This window comes from Solanum verrucosum, unplaced genomic scaffold (genome assembly GCF_900185275.1).
Source record: "Solanum verrucosum unplaced genomic scaffold, falcon-dt-bn FXZP01000178.1, whole genome shotgun sequence".
NCBI classification, from domain to species: domain Eukaryota; kingdom Viridiplantae; phylum Streptophyta; class Magnoliopsida; order Solanales; family Solanaceae; genus Solanum; species Solanum verrucosum.
In genome coordinates, this window is record NW_026020286.1 from 488,051 (window position 1) to 505,054 (window position 17,004).

The 17,004-nt window shown below is 36.9% G+C and overlaps 1 pseudogene; it reads right to left on the bottom strand.

Moving 5' to 3' along the window:
* The window catches only part of LOC125834310 (pentatricopeptide repeat-containing protein At2g36730-like), a 28,622-nt pseudogene extending 15,962 nt beyond the window's left edge, over positions 1 to 12,660 (bottom strand).
* Between the last annotated feature and the right edge of the window lie 4,344 nt (positions 12,661 to 17,004).

Here is a 17,004-nt window from a genome sequence, read left to right on the forward strand (position 1 = left end):
AAAGCACAACATGACAAATAAAAGTGGACGGAGGGAGTATTAAATAAGGGATTTTTCCTAAATTAAGTGATACTTCCTTTGTCCCTAATTACTTGTCCATTTTTGAATTGACACACCTATTAAGGAAATAATGATTGACACAGTCAGTTTACCATTTTACCCCTATTAATTATGAAGCCGATGAATTAAAAACTTAAGATTTTCAAAAAAAATTATTTTTTTCAAAGTAATTAATTGAGGGTATAATAGGTACAAAAAGTTTGTTCTTTCTTGATTTGTCAAAATGGACAAGTAATTAGGGACAACTAAAAAAGAAAAAGTAGACAAATAATTAGCGACAGATGGAGTATTTACTAATATAATTCTTTAGACATTCTATATAAGGAAAGATTTAATTAATTAAAAGACTCAAATTTTCCACAGACTGTCGTTCTCGTCAGCTTCTCTTTTCTTCTTTCTTCTTCAGCCCAAGCCCCAAGGCACGTTACACAAAATTCATATTTGTATGCTATAGCAAAATTTGCATAATTGTGCTCCATAGCAAACATATATATGTATAATTCGCTATACATATACAAAAAAAACAGTTGTATAATTCGCTATACATATACAAAGAAAGCAGATGTATAATTCGCTATACATATACAAAGAAAGCAGATGTATAATTCGCTATACATATACAAAAGAAAGCAGTTGTATACAAAAGATCAATTGTATAATTTGTGTATGTATAAAACGAGAAAGAGAGAAAGGCAAAAGAAAACTGGGCAAGGGAAATATTTGTATTGTATAATTATAAGTGTATAGGACGAAAATATATGTATTTGCATGTATATATATAATTTTCTCTCGCTTTATACAAACAGAAGCGCAATTTATACATTTCATTTCTGTTTGTATAAGCGAGAGAGGCGAGGGTGGCGAGCTAGATTTGGGAGAGTGGCGAGCGAGATCTGGGAGAGGGGAACAAAAATATATGTATATATACAATTTCCTCTCGCTTTATACAAACACAAACGCATTTTATACATTTGTGTTTGTATAAAAGCAAGAGAGGCGAGCGAGACTGCCACTAAACGAGAGTGGCAAGCGAGATTCCACCAGGGAGAGTGGCGAAAATAGCAATAGTTTGCTATAGGGTACAATTAAATCAATGTATATTTATAGCATTTAATTTGAATTAATAGTTTGCTATTATATATAATTTTCCCTTTTTTTCTTTTTTTTTCCTTCTTCTTCTTTAATTACGTTTGATGATTTGAAAAACTAACAATGTCGATTAGTGTTTCCTCATCAGCTACTACTACTTCAAGAATTGCAGGTATGTTTTTGTTTCATCTTCTTGTTTGTTCAAATGCTTTTGTTTTTGGGTGCCCAGTGATTTTTTTCGGATCAAGATTGGAGATAGAAATATATTAAATTGGGTTAGATTTTGGGGTTTTCCTCTTTTTCTTTCTGAGTAAGAGTTGAGGTTGTCGAGTTGTTTTCAGATTCTTGTTTTTAATTGCTGTGCGGTGGGGTGGGAAACATGATAGAAATATTTTGAATTGATCATAAGGGAGTGTGACTTTAGTGGCACGTGCCAATAATCGGTCTCTTTTCCACTACTACTTGTGGCTCTCTACTTCAAGAATTGCAGGTATTCTTCTGTTTCATCTTGTTGTTTGTTCGAATATGTTTTTGAAACTGATTCTTGGTCTTTCTTTCTGTGGATAACCAGTGATTTTTTAGGATCAAGATTGTGTTATAAGGAGATATAATAGAAATATATTAAATTGGGTTAATTCTTAAGGTTGTTTATTCAATCAAGATTTTGTGGTTTTGTGCTTTACCTTTTTTCTGCGTCCTTTGGGTGTTCAGATTCTTGTTTTTAATTATTGTGGGTTGGGAAACATTTGTACTTCCAGTATTCAATGCCAAGGAATCCACATTTTTATACGTCTCTACAATTTATCAAGCAGATAGGCCGCCTTTGAGTTGCCAGTTTGATAGGCAGAATCAAGGGCAGATGATGCTGGAAAATGACTGGGAGACACCACAGCTGAATTTGAAACTATAGAGACAAGAATTAACGTTGTCAGAAATGAACTTGTGATGAATTAGCTAGACGTCCCAATTGCATTGTTGTTGAAACTGCTGAGCAAATTTACCCTTGAAATGCTTCCAATCCAAAATTAGCTTGTTGTGAAATAAGCTTTCATCAAGGTATAATGAAGGAAGTGGAAGCCAGTCATTTTCGTCGAAGCCAAGGTTTGTGAAGTACAACTCGGCCCAAAAAATCTAGCTCTCTGGTTCCCGTCGCTGGTGAATCTAGGTAGAAAAATCGTCGTTGTTGGAGTCCGATGGATGAAAGCACCAATGTAACAAATCAGACTTCTCAACACAAATAACATAATACAATCCCTATTGTCTTTGGTTTCCCCTGGTGGTGGTTCTGAGCTTCAACTTTTTTATTTTCCTTCGGGTGTGTAGTTTATACGTCTTCCTTCTAAGGGGATATGATGTATTTTTCCTCTGCATTGTGGGATGTTGGTTACCCATTTGCAATTGGTCGGTTGGTTTTAGTGGAATCGTTTGGGTACTCATCATGATTTCATGTGTTGGAACTTGGAAGTTATAAGTGTTATTTTCGGTGAGTGATTTAGTCATGTGATTATTTCTGCTCTGCTTGATAATTATATATCTGTTTGGGCGAAGGTATGGAATTTAGCACTGCTCGAACGTGTTTGGAGTTATTTTTGAGGTCTGCAGGTACATTTGTTCATACATTCTCTTGTTATTATTTGGGAAAAGTGATGTGTTCTGGAAATTTGAGCAATGCACAGGGGCATCTGTTTGGATGTGTTGCTTCATCATCTTTCTTTTTTTAAGTTAATACCCTCCAATGTTTCTATTTATTATACTACTGGTCTCATTTATGGAGGTTCTTACCCAGGCTTGGTCTGTGTGGTTATGGATGCATGAGTGGGCGACTCAGATTTCGAATGCACTTTCTCTTACCGGTTCTATTTCTTGCTATAATAGCACCTTTTAGAGAGTCCAGAGGTTCAATATTTATTGGAGGTTCCCCAAGACAGATGTATTTTAAAGGTAACTTAATTGGGTACTTATACAATTCTACTTCTAATCATACATGTTGCTTTACTTTCTTTCATAAGTTCTTCAAATTCACATGAGCTTTTATCAATCACAATTTTGTACTTTTTGGACTCAAATGCAATAATTAATAGTTACAATGTGCCTCTTACTTTTGGTCTTTCTGTTGTTCTTCACGGCTTGATTTTTGATGAATGAAGTGCACGTGGATCTAATAAAGTTAGGTACTGTAGTTTGTCTTTAGTTGTAACCAGGGGTGGACCTACTTGGTTGCAAGTGGGTTCAAATGAACCCACTTTATCGAAAAAATACATCGTATATACATATATATTCAATCTATTTTTTTGAAACAAAATACTGTATATAATTAATTTGACCCCACTTAAACCAATAGTAACACGTAGCCTAGCAACAAAGTGGGTAGAATATGATTGATGCTTCACGGGTTCGCGTGTTCGATTCCCACCGTTGAACCCACTTGATAAAAAAATTTAGTCCGCCACTTGTTGTAAGAACACTATTCTTTTGAGGTGCTTCTGGTTCTCCATTATGGTGTAGATCTTGTCAACTACTACAAAATTAGGTGATTTTCTCTCCCGTCTTTATATCTAATAAATTGCTAGATGAAGGCAGTTTTGGTATTTGGCTTTAACTGATGTTCTGCATTTATGGTGATTAAGTGGCTAGGGAGTCTTGTCATGTTATCTTGTTCAGATGTCCTGGAAATGCTCTACTATGTTTGAAAATTTTTCCATCTTTTTGTGCATAGTTCATCTCTTTAGCCTTTAATGGGGCTTCAAATTGATTTATTTTTTTTGCATTATGGATGTTGATTAGATATTTCAATTTGTTTTTATCATTCAGTATAGAGAACTATAGTTATGTGTGGGGGATGAAAATGAGAATATGCATTCAGGTTCTGGGTGCTTTTTGTGTTTTCTTATCAACCCTGCAATATCGAGATTGATTCCCTGACTTACCTTTGACACTGCATTTACCTTGCCTGTTTTTTTGTTTCACCAGGTTATCTTTGTAGGTGAGACTATGTATGCGAAGATAAATGTTTGGTTGCTACATTTATCTTTGCATACATAGTCTCATTTTGGTAGCCAAAGGCTACAACCAGCAATAGGGTATAGACTATGATGAGACATTCAATCGCAGCTATCAAGATGACATCAAGAGCGATTAAGTGTGACTTGCTTGATAAGGGAAAGGGAAGACGTCCCTCAAAGTCTCATTGATGCAAAACAAGTTGATTCCTGCCTTTTCAAATCAGAAGCTCTTAATTGTTATTCCACCTTAAATTAGAATAAAAGTAATAATACAATTTTAGGATAACTAATCTGGAGATAAGCTATTTGACATAAACTCATCCTGTAATTATTCGAAAATTAATTATGATTTATCCCTCGTATTAAACGGGCTCTTAAATCTCAAAGAATTCACGCCATTTTTTCTTAGCGTACATAATGTGTTTTACAATGGTGAATGAACAACCCTATTTATAGGTTGAGAAATCACTCCAAAAGTCATCATATTAAGTGTCATAATAAATAGATACATTCTTATCCATAAAATTTCATAAATTGGAGTATTAAAAATTTATATATTACACACATCAAGAGTATCGGCTATATCTATTTCACCTCTATATTTGTTACATTGTATTGATTCCCTCTATGTTTGTTCGCTTTGATACAGAATGAATCAATTCACTATATCAAAAATTGCTCGTCAATAGCAGATGAATTTCTAGAAAAGCAACTTAAGATCAACGAAGAAGATGGAGATTCAACTTCCAGTGAAGATAGCATAGTCTTCACTTTAACCAATGAAGTGAATGATACATCTAGTCCAGGGGCGGAGCTATGTACGGTGGTGTCCGGGTGTCCAGTGGGACATTCTTCAAGTCAAATCTTCTTTATATTGGTATATATATTATTTTGGACACCCTCAAAACTAATGGAGACCCATAGCATAGTGGCAAGGAATTGTACAAGATTGAATCCGTACGACTATATTTATTATTTATTTTATTGAGGCATGCTTAAAATTTATAAGGTTTTAAAAATGCACAACTCTAATGTGAAGTCAACAGTAGTTTGGTGGCAATTAGTACAAAAGTATGTATGACATGAAATATTGAATCCCTATAAGGTTACTTTTTTTATTATTCAGAGGATGATATTAAGAGAGGTAGGTAACCTTTTAAATTTTCATTTTGCTTTCCCTGTTTATATAAAGATTGAGTCAAAGTTAACAATATTTTATGCTAATTCAGGGTAGTTCCTAGCAGTCCCGACCTGTTTTTTCCATTTGTTTCTCCAAAACGCCTAAAATATTCGTTAAGAAATGAGAAACGACAAAAAATGACACCTGAAGTTATCTCAAATTTAAAAAAAAACGCTTTAACTATGTGGGTGTCCCATTACCCCACAAAACTTTTAAATATCTTTGTAAATAGACCAATTTACCCTGTTTCCTCATCAATCTCAGATTTTGAATATATGTGTGATGCACACTCTCTTTTAATTAATTATTTCAATTTAATATTAAGAAAATACAGGTTTAACCCGACCCGAAACATTGAGCTTGCAACTTCAATAGTATGAACTTGATTCAAACTTCTATTGGCCTCAAGAATCATGAACCTGGTGGCTTTGAAAATTATCCAAAAATTGAATCTGAATTTCTTCGCCTAAGAATTCCCCAATATGCTTATTCTTAACCCTAATTTGCAAATTCGAACCGTTAGGAAGCTTATCGATTGGGGTTTTTTTTGTGTTGTGTTAAGTTCATTATGGTGCTCGTTTTAGCATTGCTCGTTGCATGAAAATTTTGCCGGAGCTCCATCGCCGGAATGCTCTTCGATTATGATTCCTTCTTCCATTTTGAATGGGATTTTACTATTGGGATGTTAGGACGTGGGGAGCTTGTTTTATTTGACAACTTGTCACGACCCAAGGGTACCCCTAGATGTAACAAGGCGCATAAGACCCCAAGAGGCCTCATACAAGCCACTTAGCATATCATAACATAAGTAATAGAAAAGGTGAGGGAATTTAAATCTTTTCAATAAAATCAAAGTCTTTTATAAACCAGCGGAAGTCTAACAACATTGTCTCAAACCATCTAACAACATGAATAAAGTTTTGGGTCAAAGCCCATACAATAGTCCAAGACATAAAGGAAAAGCATAAAAAAAATTGATGATCACATCCTCGAACACAATGAGGGCTCACCAAATCTTCACTTCCTTGATCAACAACAAAGCTAGTGGCGAGTGTGAGAATCTATATCGCCGGATCCTACATTTGACAAGAATGTAGGCAAGAGTATGCGTAAATACAATCAATTACTAAATATGATGGATAGCATAAACAACATAACACAAGCATTAGTCAACATAATACATAAGGCATAAGCATCATCAAGACATAATAAACATCATAATAAAAGAGGAACACTTCCTTAAGTAGCCTCACTTAACCTTAGCCAAGACTTGGGTTATCCACCTCTACTCAAGCTCACATCATGGAAGGCATATCTAGCAACACTCCAATCAGATCATCCTTATAGAATAATTACATTATTCATACTTACTTTTAAAGACATGGGGATTCGCCTCAATGCCTAGCTTACAAAGGCTAATGGGTATTCGCCTCTTGCCTCACTTACTTTTAAATCGCAGGTACTCGCCTCCACAATCTCATCATATGACACGGGTACTCGCCACCATGTCCATTCATCATAGTAAGAACGTGGGGACTTACCTCTTGTCAAATTCTAAGGATTATGGGAATCACCTCACATCCTTTCATATGGAGGTCAAGGGTAATCGCCTCTAAACTCATCAATTACATAAGCTTTTAGTCTAGATTCATTTTAGGTGAGCACTCCTTTCAACCTAGAATCATTCTTGTGAGTAAACCTTTCACATTCATACATTCATACTTAAGCAATTCATGTGGGAAGTATCCCTTCCTCAACTATAACATCAATTACCAACAATTCATATAATAAGCTTTACTCTCAAAGCCCTATTCCTCATGATCATAATCTAAGCTTTATTCTCAAGCAATTAACATCATATTCATCATATATGCTTCAATCTCAAGGAATTCTAGTCATAATTCATCAATCCTATAAGGAGATATCAAAACACATAAATTGTCCCTTCAAGGAATCAACCCAATTATATCAATTCTAGGTCAAATCATGGAATAGGCACGGGTACATGTAATTTCATCCTAAAAACATGTAATCCTATCAATTCAATCATAAACAATCATAATCCACTCAATCAGATCAACATTCAACATAACCCACAACATTGGAAGAAACCCTAACTAAAGTTGGGGAAATTCTTCTTCAAATTGTGGAATTCTAGGGGACTCCATGGGAGGAAGGATTTCATGGATTAAAAGCCATCATACCTTGATTACAAATCCCTCACAAGCTTGAAGATTGGAGACTTTACTTGACCTTAGCTTCAATTTCTTCATTCTTCTTCCAACTTCTAGAAAGAGAATATTTGAGAGGAAATTTGGGAATTCTTTTGGGATTTTGAGAGAATGACTTGAATTGGGGATTTTGGGGGTTAAAAATACTTATATAGGTGTTTTAGACTTAGGCAAAATAAAACCACTTCAATTTAATTAAAATCGAAAAAGACCCTTATGCCCCTAAACTTAACCGCCTCAACTGTCCCAGAAGGCCTAACCACGAGACCCCGCCGACGGACCGTGGATGGACCTACGGTCCAATCCTGGTTGGGCATGGTCTTGACAGAGACTTTTGCCCATCGATGACTCCTGACCCACGGCTCGTGGTACCACCTACGGACCGTAGGTTGCACCTTGGATGGCACCTGGGGCTCTACTTAAATTTGCTTAATTCCCCCTTGTTGGATATGGGGTGCTACCCTAGCCCTCTCACTTAGCTCTAATTAGCCTACTAGATTTCAGAGTGTTACATTATCCCCCCATTGGGATCATTCGTCCTCGAATGAGATTCTAAACACGTTTCGAAATGAAAAGACTTAAGACTAGTAGCCCATCATGCATGCAACTCATAAATGCACACAACCAAGGAGGAACTTCATCTCCAAGCTAAACGTACTCAATGCACCATAAGGAAGTAGGAACTACATCTAACAACCCAATATGCATGATATTTTCTAATTTCTTATTTTTTAGGAGGTACTACCATCTCCAAACTCAAAAGCAATGCTCTACACAATCTCATGGAGCTCATATGCAATTCAATCTTAAAAAGCACAAATTCAAGGAGGGGATCTCCACTCCAAGTCAAGGCATGTTCTAGAACTCATCTCATGAAGTCTATAAGCAACTTATACTCAATACTCAACACATGAGGAAAATAATGCACAAAAGCCATTTTCTTTCAAAACTTAAGCTTTTTATTGAACATGCAAATCTAAGGAAATCATGGAAACATATAAAGCACACATGCATTCAAACATAAACAAACCAAGAGGAACTCATTACCTCAAGCTAGAATAGGAGGAGAAAGATGAGGATATCGGGACATCATATCGGCCTCAGCCTCCCAAGTAGCACCCTCAACTAGGTGGTTTCTCCATAACACCTTAACGGAAACAACATCTTATTCCTCAACTTCTTAACTTGCCGGTCCAAGATCTCAACCGAAACTTCTTCACACGAAAGGTTCTCCTTCACTTCTAACCCTCCTAGGGGAATTATGGATGTCGGATCCGCAACACATTTGTTAAACATAGAGACATGGAAAACTGAATGCACCGATGCCAACTCATTTGGCAAATCAAGCTCATATGCAACCTTACCGACACGCCTCAAAATTTGATATGGGCCTACAAAACAGGGATAAGTTTCCCTTTCATACCAAACCTCATTACACCCTTCATGGGTAAGATTTTCAAATAAACCCAATCAAGCAAATCAAATTCAAGGACTCTTCTTCTAACATCGGCATAAAACTTTTGTCGATTTTGGGCGGTTCTCAACCTGTCTCTAATAAGTCAAACTTTCTCAATAGCCTCATGAACTAACTCATGTCCTATCAAAGCAATCTCAAACCATCTTATAGGAGATCTACACCTCCTACCATAAAGAGCCTCAAATGGAGTCAAACCAATACTAGAATGGTAGTTATTATTATAGGCAAACTCAATCAAAGGCAAATAGTCATCCCAATTTCCCTTGAAATCAATCGCGCAAGCCCTCAACATGTCTTCCAATGTTTGGATTGTTCTTTTTGCTTGCCCATTAGTTTGGGGGTGAAAAGTCGTACTACGCTTGACTTTAGTGCCAAGAACCTTTTGGAAAGACTTTCAAAACTGTGAAGTAAACTGAGTACCTCTATTGGAGATAATGGACAAGGGCACTCCATGCAACCTCACCATCTCTCTCAAATATAGCTTAGCATAATCTTCCGTCGTATAGGAAACCTTGACGGGAATGAAATGGGCCGACTTCGTCATTCGATCTACTATAACCCAAATTGAATCATATTGGTGCCGAGTTCGTGGCAACCCTACTATGAAGTTCATATTCAAATCTTCCCACTTACAAGTAGGAATGTTAATATCTTGGGATAAACCTCTCGGTTTCTGATGCTCAACCTTCACTTGTTGGCAATTGGGACATTTGGCCACAAATCCTGTAATATCCTTCTTCATCCCATTCCACCAATAGACCTCCCACAAGTCACAGTACATCTTAGTGGCTCCCGGGTAAATAGAATACCAAGAACTATGGGCCTCAGACAAAATTTGCTCCCTTAAGTCATTCACATATGGAACACATAACCGACTTTGATATCTAAGGACACCATTTCCCCCTTGGGAGAAAGCCTCAATGGACTTTCTAAGCACCGCTTCTTTCAATTCTACCAAAGTCGGATCAAGACATTGCTTTGCTTTAACATCGGCTACAAAAGATGATTCTGACCCTGTATGAACCATAACCCCACCCTTGGCGGAGTCTACCAATCGAACACTTAATCGGGCCAACCTATGGACATCTCGGGCCAACTCTTATCTATCATCATCTACATGTGCAACACTACCCATCGATAGTCGACTAAGAGCATCCGCTACTACATTCACCTTTTCGGGGTAATATAGGACATTCATATCATAGTCCTTTAATAATTCGAGCAGCCTTCTTTGGCGAAGATTCAAGTCCTTTTGGGTAAACACATATTGTAAACTCTAATAATCGGTGAAAACATCAATATGGACCCCATAAAAATAATGCCTCCAAATCTTTAAGGCACATACCACCGCCGCTAATTCAAGGTCATGGGTGGGATAGTTCTTCTAATAAACTTTTATTTGCCTTGAAGCAAAGGCAATCACCTTAACGTTTTGCATAAGCACACATCCCAACCCCACTCTAGAGGCATCACAATATACCACAAAGCCATTTGTACGTTGTGGTAAGGTCAAAACCGTAGCGGAAGTAAGTCTATCTTTCAACTCTTGGAAACTTTTCTCACAAGCATTCGACCATATAAACTTGGCCTTTTTTTGAGTCAAAGTCGTCAAAGGAGACGCAATGGAGGTAAACCCCTCAACAAACCTTCTATAATAATCGGCCAAACCCAAGAAACTTCTAATATATGTCGGTGATAAAGGTCTAGGCCAACTCTTGACCGCTTTTGTCTTAATCGGATCCACTTCAATACCCTTGCTTGAAACAATATGGCCTAAGAAGGGTACGGACCTTAACCAAAATTCACATTTACTAAACTTTGCATAAAGTTGTTGGCCTTTAAGGATTTGCAATACAATCCTCAAATGATCCATAAGCTCATCCTCGCTTCTTGAATAAATCAAGATATCATTTATGAACACAATTACGAACATATCAAGGTATTGTTTAAACACCCTATTCATCAAGTCCATAAATGTCGCTGGAGCATTAGTCAACCCAAACGACATTACCAAAAACTCATAATGAGCATATCGGGTTCTAAAAGCCATTCTCAGAATATCTTCCTCTTTCACCCTCAATTGGTGATAACCCGACCGGAGATCAATTTTAGAGAAATAACTTTCCCCTTGAAGTTGATCAAATAAGTCATCTATTCTCGGAAGAGGATACTTGTTCTTGATGGTTACTTTGTTCAATTGCCAATAATCAATACACATACGGAGTGAGTCATCTTTCTTCCTAACAAACAATACCGGAGCACCCCATGGAGAGATAATCGGTCGGATGAAACCCTTATCCAATAAGTCCTTTAATTATTCCTTCAACTCCTTAAGTTTCATCGGAGCCATTCTATAAGGAGGAATAGAGATAGGTTGGGTATCAGAGAGTAGGTCAATCCCGAAGTCTACTTCCCTTTCAGGCAGAATACCAGGCAAATCTTCGGGGAAAACTTTTGGAAACTCTTTTACAACCAAAATAGACTCCAGAGTAGGAGTTTCAAACTCCACATCCCTTACCCTCACTATATGGTAGATACAACCCTTTGAAATCATTTTCCTAGCTTTTAGGTAAGAAACAAATTGACCTTTAGGCATAGAGTTTCCCCCCTTCCACTCTAGGATAGGCTCATTTGGGAATTGAAATTTGACTACCCAAGTTCTACAATCGATAGAGGCATAACAGGAATGTAGTCAATCCATCCCAAGTATGGCATCAAAATCTATCACGTCAATCTCTACCAAATCTACTAAAGTAACTCTATGGGATAAAGAAACGGGACATCTCCTATAGACTCTCTTAGCCACCACAGAGTCACCAACAGGGGTAAAGACAGAAAAAGGTTCTAACAACACATCGGGAAGCATATATATCTCATAGCTACATAAGGAGTCACAAAGGACAACATATCACCTAGATTAAGAAAATCATACACATCTATTTGGAAAACTTTTAGCATACCAGTCACCACGTCTAGGGAACTTTCTTGATCACCTCTAGTTTGGAGAGCATAGAAACGGTTTTGCTTAGGAGCACTTCCACCTGAACCACTCAGACCGGATGAAGGGTAGGGTTGAGCCCTACGACGAACATCTCCTTCATTCTTAGCAACCGAAGGACAATTCCTTATTTTGTGATCCATTTTCCCACATCCAAAGCAAGCATTAGAACCCGTTAGACACTTCCCTTTATGATTTCTCCCATATTTAGCACAAGTAGGCATTGAAGGCCTATTACCATCACCTTGAGGTTTTGGGTTAGACACCCTCTCATTATTAGGTCTTGAAGGAGGGATTTGAAGAACCTTACCCGGAGAACTTTTGCAAGAGCCTTAAATGACCCGTCCATCGGACCTAGAATGTGAATAGTTACCATCATCCACTCTTGCTCTCTTTGCCTCTCTAAATCTTTCATTGAGCATTTCTTCCTCAATTTGTTGGGCATGCACCATAAGATGAGAAATTTCCCTATCATGGACAAGCATAGCGGTGCAGCACTCTTTGACTAACATATCGGACACACCCGACACAAACTTACTCATCTTGGCCCTATGATCCACCACAATGGAAGGAGCATACTTGGATAGTTGAGTGAACCTCAAAGAGTATTCCTTTACACTCATATTTCCTTGCCTAAGGTTAATGAACTCAAGTACCTTTGCCTCTCTCATCTCAAGAGGGAAAAATTGGTCAAGAAAAGCACTTTCAAACCTTTCTGATTCTATGGGACCCGCTTCCACCGGCTTTGCCTCTTTCCACTAATTGAACTAAATATGTGCAACCCCTTTGAGTTGGTAAGTGGATAATTCCACCTTCTTTATTGGAGTCACTCCCAAGATAGCAAGTATTTTGTAGACCTTGTCGATAAACTCTTGAGGGTCTTCCTCAACGTTGGAGCCATAAAATTCGGGAGGGTTCATCCTTATAAAATCCCTCACCCTTGTCGCCATCGTACCCACATTTGGGTTCATGGGGGCTACCACCTCTCTATTAGCTTGAGCAGTCACAACTTGAGCCAACACTTGGAAAGCCGACCTAAACTCCATATTTGTTACATTCTCATTCAATGGGTCAATCAGAGCTTGGGGAGGAACTTGAGAAGGAACCTTTTGATCAAAATTGCCTCCCTCCATCCTTCTAGTATTAACCCTTCTAGTATTCATTTCTTGAAAACCGTTGGGTAAAGATTGGGAGAAATATTTATAGAATTAAACTCCATGGCACAACTTAGAGAAGTGAAAAAATGAAGTTTCCTAAACATCTAATAGCTTCTCATTCATAAATGTGGCGCGCTTCACACTTATGGACAATACTATACTAGACATGGCTTGAGACATCCTGGAACCATTCTAAACTTTGTGCTCTGATTACTAAGTTTGTCACGACCCATGGGTTCCCCCTAGATGTAACAACACGTATAATACCTTGAGAGGCTTCATACAAGCCACTTAGTATATCATAACATAAAGTATTAGAAAAGGTGCGAGAATGTAAATCTTTTCAATACAATCAAAATCTTTTATAAAACGAGCGGAAGTCTAACAACATTGTCTCAAACCATCAACAACATGAATAAAGTCTTGGGACACAACCCATACAATAGTCCAAGACATAAAGGAAAAGAATAAAATAAAGTGATGATCACATCCTCGAACACAATGAGGACTCACCAAATCTTCACTTCCTTGATCAACAACGAAGCTAGCCACGAGTGTCAGAATCTATATCACCGGATCCTATATTTGACAAGAATATAGGCAAGAGTATGTGTTAGTACAATCAAGTACTAAATATGATGGCTAGCATAAACAACATAACATAAGCATTAGTTAACATAAGACATAAAGCATAAGCATCATCAAGACATAATAAACATCATAATAAAAGAGGAATAATTCCTTAAGTAGCCTCACTTAACCTTAGCCAAGACTTAGGTCATCCGCCTCTAGTCAAGCTCACATCAAGGAAGACATATCTAGCAACACTCCAATCACATCATCCACATAGCATAATTATATTATTCACACTTACTTTTAAAGACATGGGGATTCACCTCAATGTCTAGCTTACAAAGGCTAATGGGTATCCGCCTCTTGTCTTACTTACTTTTAGATCGTGGGTACTCGCCTCCACAATCTCATCATATGACACGGGTACTCGCCTCCACATCATTTCATAAGGAGCATAAGTACTCGCCTCCACGTACATTCATCATAGTAAGAACGTGGGGACTCACCTCTTGTTCAATTCTAAGGAGTATGGGAATCACCTCACATCCTTTCATATGGAGGTCAAGGGTAATCACCTCTAGCCTCATCTATTACATAAGCTTTTAGTCTAGATTCATTTTATGTGAGTACTTCTTTCAACCTAGAATCATTTTTGTGAGTAAACCTTTCACATTCATACATTCATACTTAAGCAATTCATGTGGGAAATATCCATTCCTCAACAATAACACCAATTACCAACAATTCATACCATAAGCTTTACTCTCAAAGCCCTAATCCTCATGATCATCATCTAAGCTTTATTATCAAGTGATGAAAATCATATTCATCATATATGCTTCTATCTCAAGCAATTCTAGTCATAATTCATCAATCCTATAAGGATATATCAAAACCCATAAAGTTTCCCTTCAAGGCATCAACCCAATAATATCAATTCTAGGTCAAATCATGGAATAGGCACGGGTACATGTAATTTCATCCTAAAAACATGTAGTCCTATTAATTCAATCATAAACAATCGTAATCCACTCAATTGGATCAACATTCAACATAACCCACAACATTGGAAGAAACCCTAACTAAAATTGGGGAAATTCTTCTTCAAATTGTGGAATTCTAGGGGACTCTATGGGAGGAAGGATCCCATAAATGAAAATCCATCATACTTTGATTACAAATCCCTCACAATCTTGAATATTGGAGACTTGACTTAACCTTAGCTTCAATTTCTTCATTCTTCTTCCAACTTCTAGAGAGAGAATATTTGAGAGGAGTTTTGGGAATTCTTTTGGGATTTTGAGTGAATGACTTGAATTGGAGATTTTGGGGGTTAAAAATACTTATATAGGTGTTTTAGACATAGGCAAAATGACACCACTTTAATTCAATTAAAACTAGAAAAGACCCTTATGCCCCTAAACTTAACCGCCTTAACTGTCCCAGAAGGCCCAACTACGAGACCCCGCCGACGGACCGTGGATGGACCTACGGTCTGTCATGGTTGGGTGTGGTCTTGACAGAGACTTTCGTCCATCAACGAATCCTGACCCACGGCCCGTTGTCCCACCTACGGACCGTAGGTGGCGCCGTAGGTGGCACCTGGGGCTCTACTGAAATTTGCTTAATTTCCCCCTTTCTGGATACGGGGTGCTACCCTAGCCCTCTCACTTAGCTCTAATTAGCCTACTAGATTTCAGGGTGTTACACAACTTTTTGGTACAAAATTAAAGAATTTAGTAAGAGATACATTTGCAACATTCTTAAGAGCCTAAGGCTGATCTAACAACAGAATGTGTGAATGAGCAGAAAATTACTCATCTCCCTATAGTAGAAGTAAGACTTCATCACCAACTTTTAGTGAGCTCATTGGTTTTGTTGTTTGTTGATACCCTTCACCTGCAAAATAACAGGTCAGTGTTAAGCCACAGAAAGAAACAAAAAGAGAAAGAATTGGGGATGATGATGTATTTAAAAAAGAAGTAACTAAATAATAAAGAAAGATCTGACACTTCACGTTTTTTAATTCGTTTTTTGGAAGTAAAATTTTTTATTCACGCACGTCATGTGCGTGAAAACAAGCATAGGGAGAAAATGGATCAAAATAGTCTATTTACAAAGGTATTTAACAGTTTTGTGGGGTAATAGGACACTCGCATAGTTAAAGTATCTTTTTAAAAATTTGAGACAACTTCGGGTGTCACTTTATGTGTAGTGTAAAGGTATAGTAGGAGAAGTATATTAACTTTTGTCTTGAATTTCTAACGTGACGCTTGTTTTTCAGACTTGTTTTTTGCTAAGATGAATATATTATGGCATGGAGAGAGTATATGATAGTTGATACTTGATAGTGATAAGATTAGCTTAAATGAAACATCATCATCAACGAGGATTCATATAGCCAATCTCATCTTGGTTGTGATTGAGGAATAATAATACTTATTGCATAAACAATCATAGGATTAGCTTAAATGAAACATTATCATCATCAACGAGGATTCATATAGCCGATCTCATCTTGGTTGTGATTGAGGAATAATAATACTTATTGCATAAATAACCAGTAGAAAACTATCTGATGTCAAACTACTTAAACGACCCTAAAAATGCTTTCACAATGAGAGATTATTCTGAAACAACACTTAAGCTATACAATGATGTGAAAGGGTTTGTTGTAGATGCACCTTTCCTATTTTTTGGGGTTGTCATTTTCTTTCTGTATGTGAAAATTACCTTAATTGATTTTAAGACACCAATTATGAGGTCAATGGAGGTGGTTGTCATGACTTCATTTACTATATTATCTTTTCTGCTTAAACTTGTGATAGTAAGAATATCATTTTTCTTGAGGTATTATTCTTCAAAGGCTCTTTCGTCTTATACTCAACATGTGATGGTAAGGATGGCATTTTTCTTTAATTTGATTTCATCGTAACAATTTAAAAGTTAACTAAATTAATTATATGTTGTTTTTGTAACAAAAATAAAATACTATTTTTTGGAAAATTTAAAATTTGAAGTGAATTTTTTTATAAAAATAAATAAATAATATTGATTTTAAGTCAACTTGAAATTGGAATCTCAAATCCCTAAGCCTACTTAATACTTGTGTGATTGCGATTGATGCTACAAAACACAACTTCAGTATTCATTTTATAAAAATATTGTAGAGAATAAAATGTGCAAAGCTGTATTGTATGAATCAATCTTAAGATAAGGATAATCGGATGAAAATAA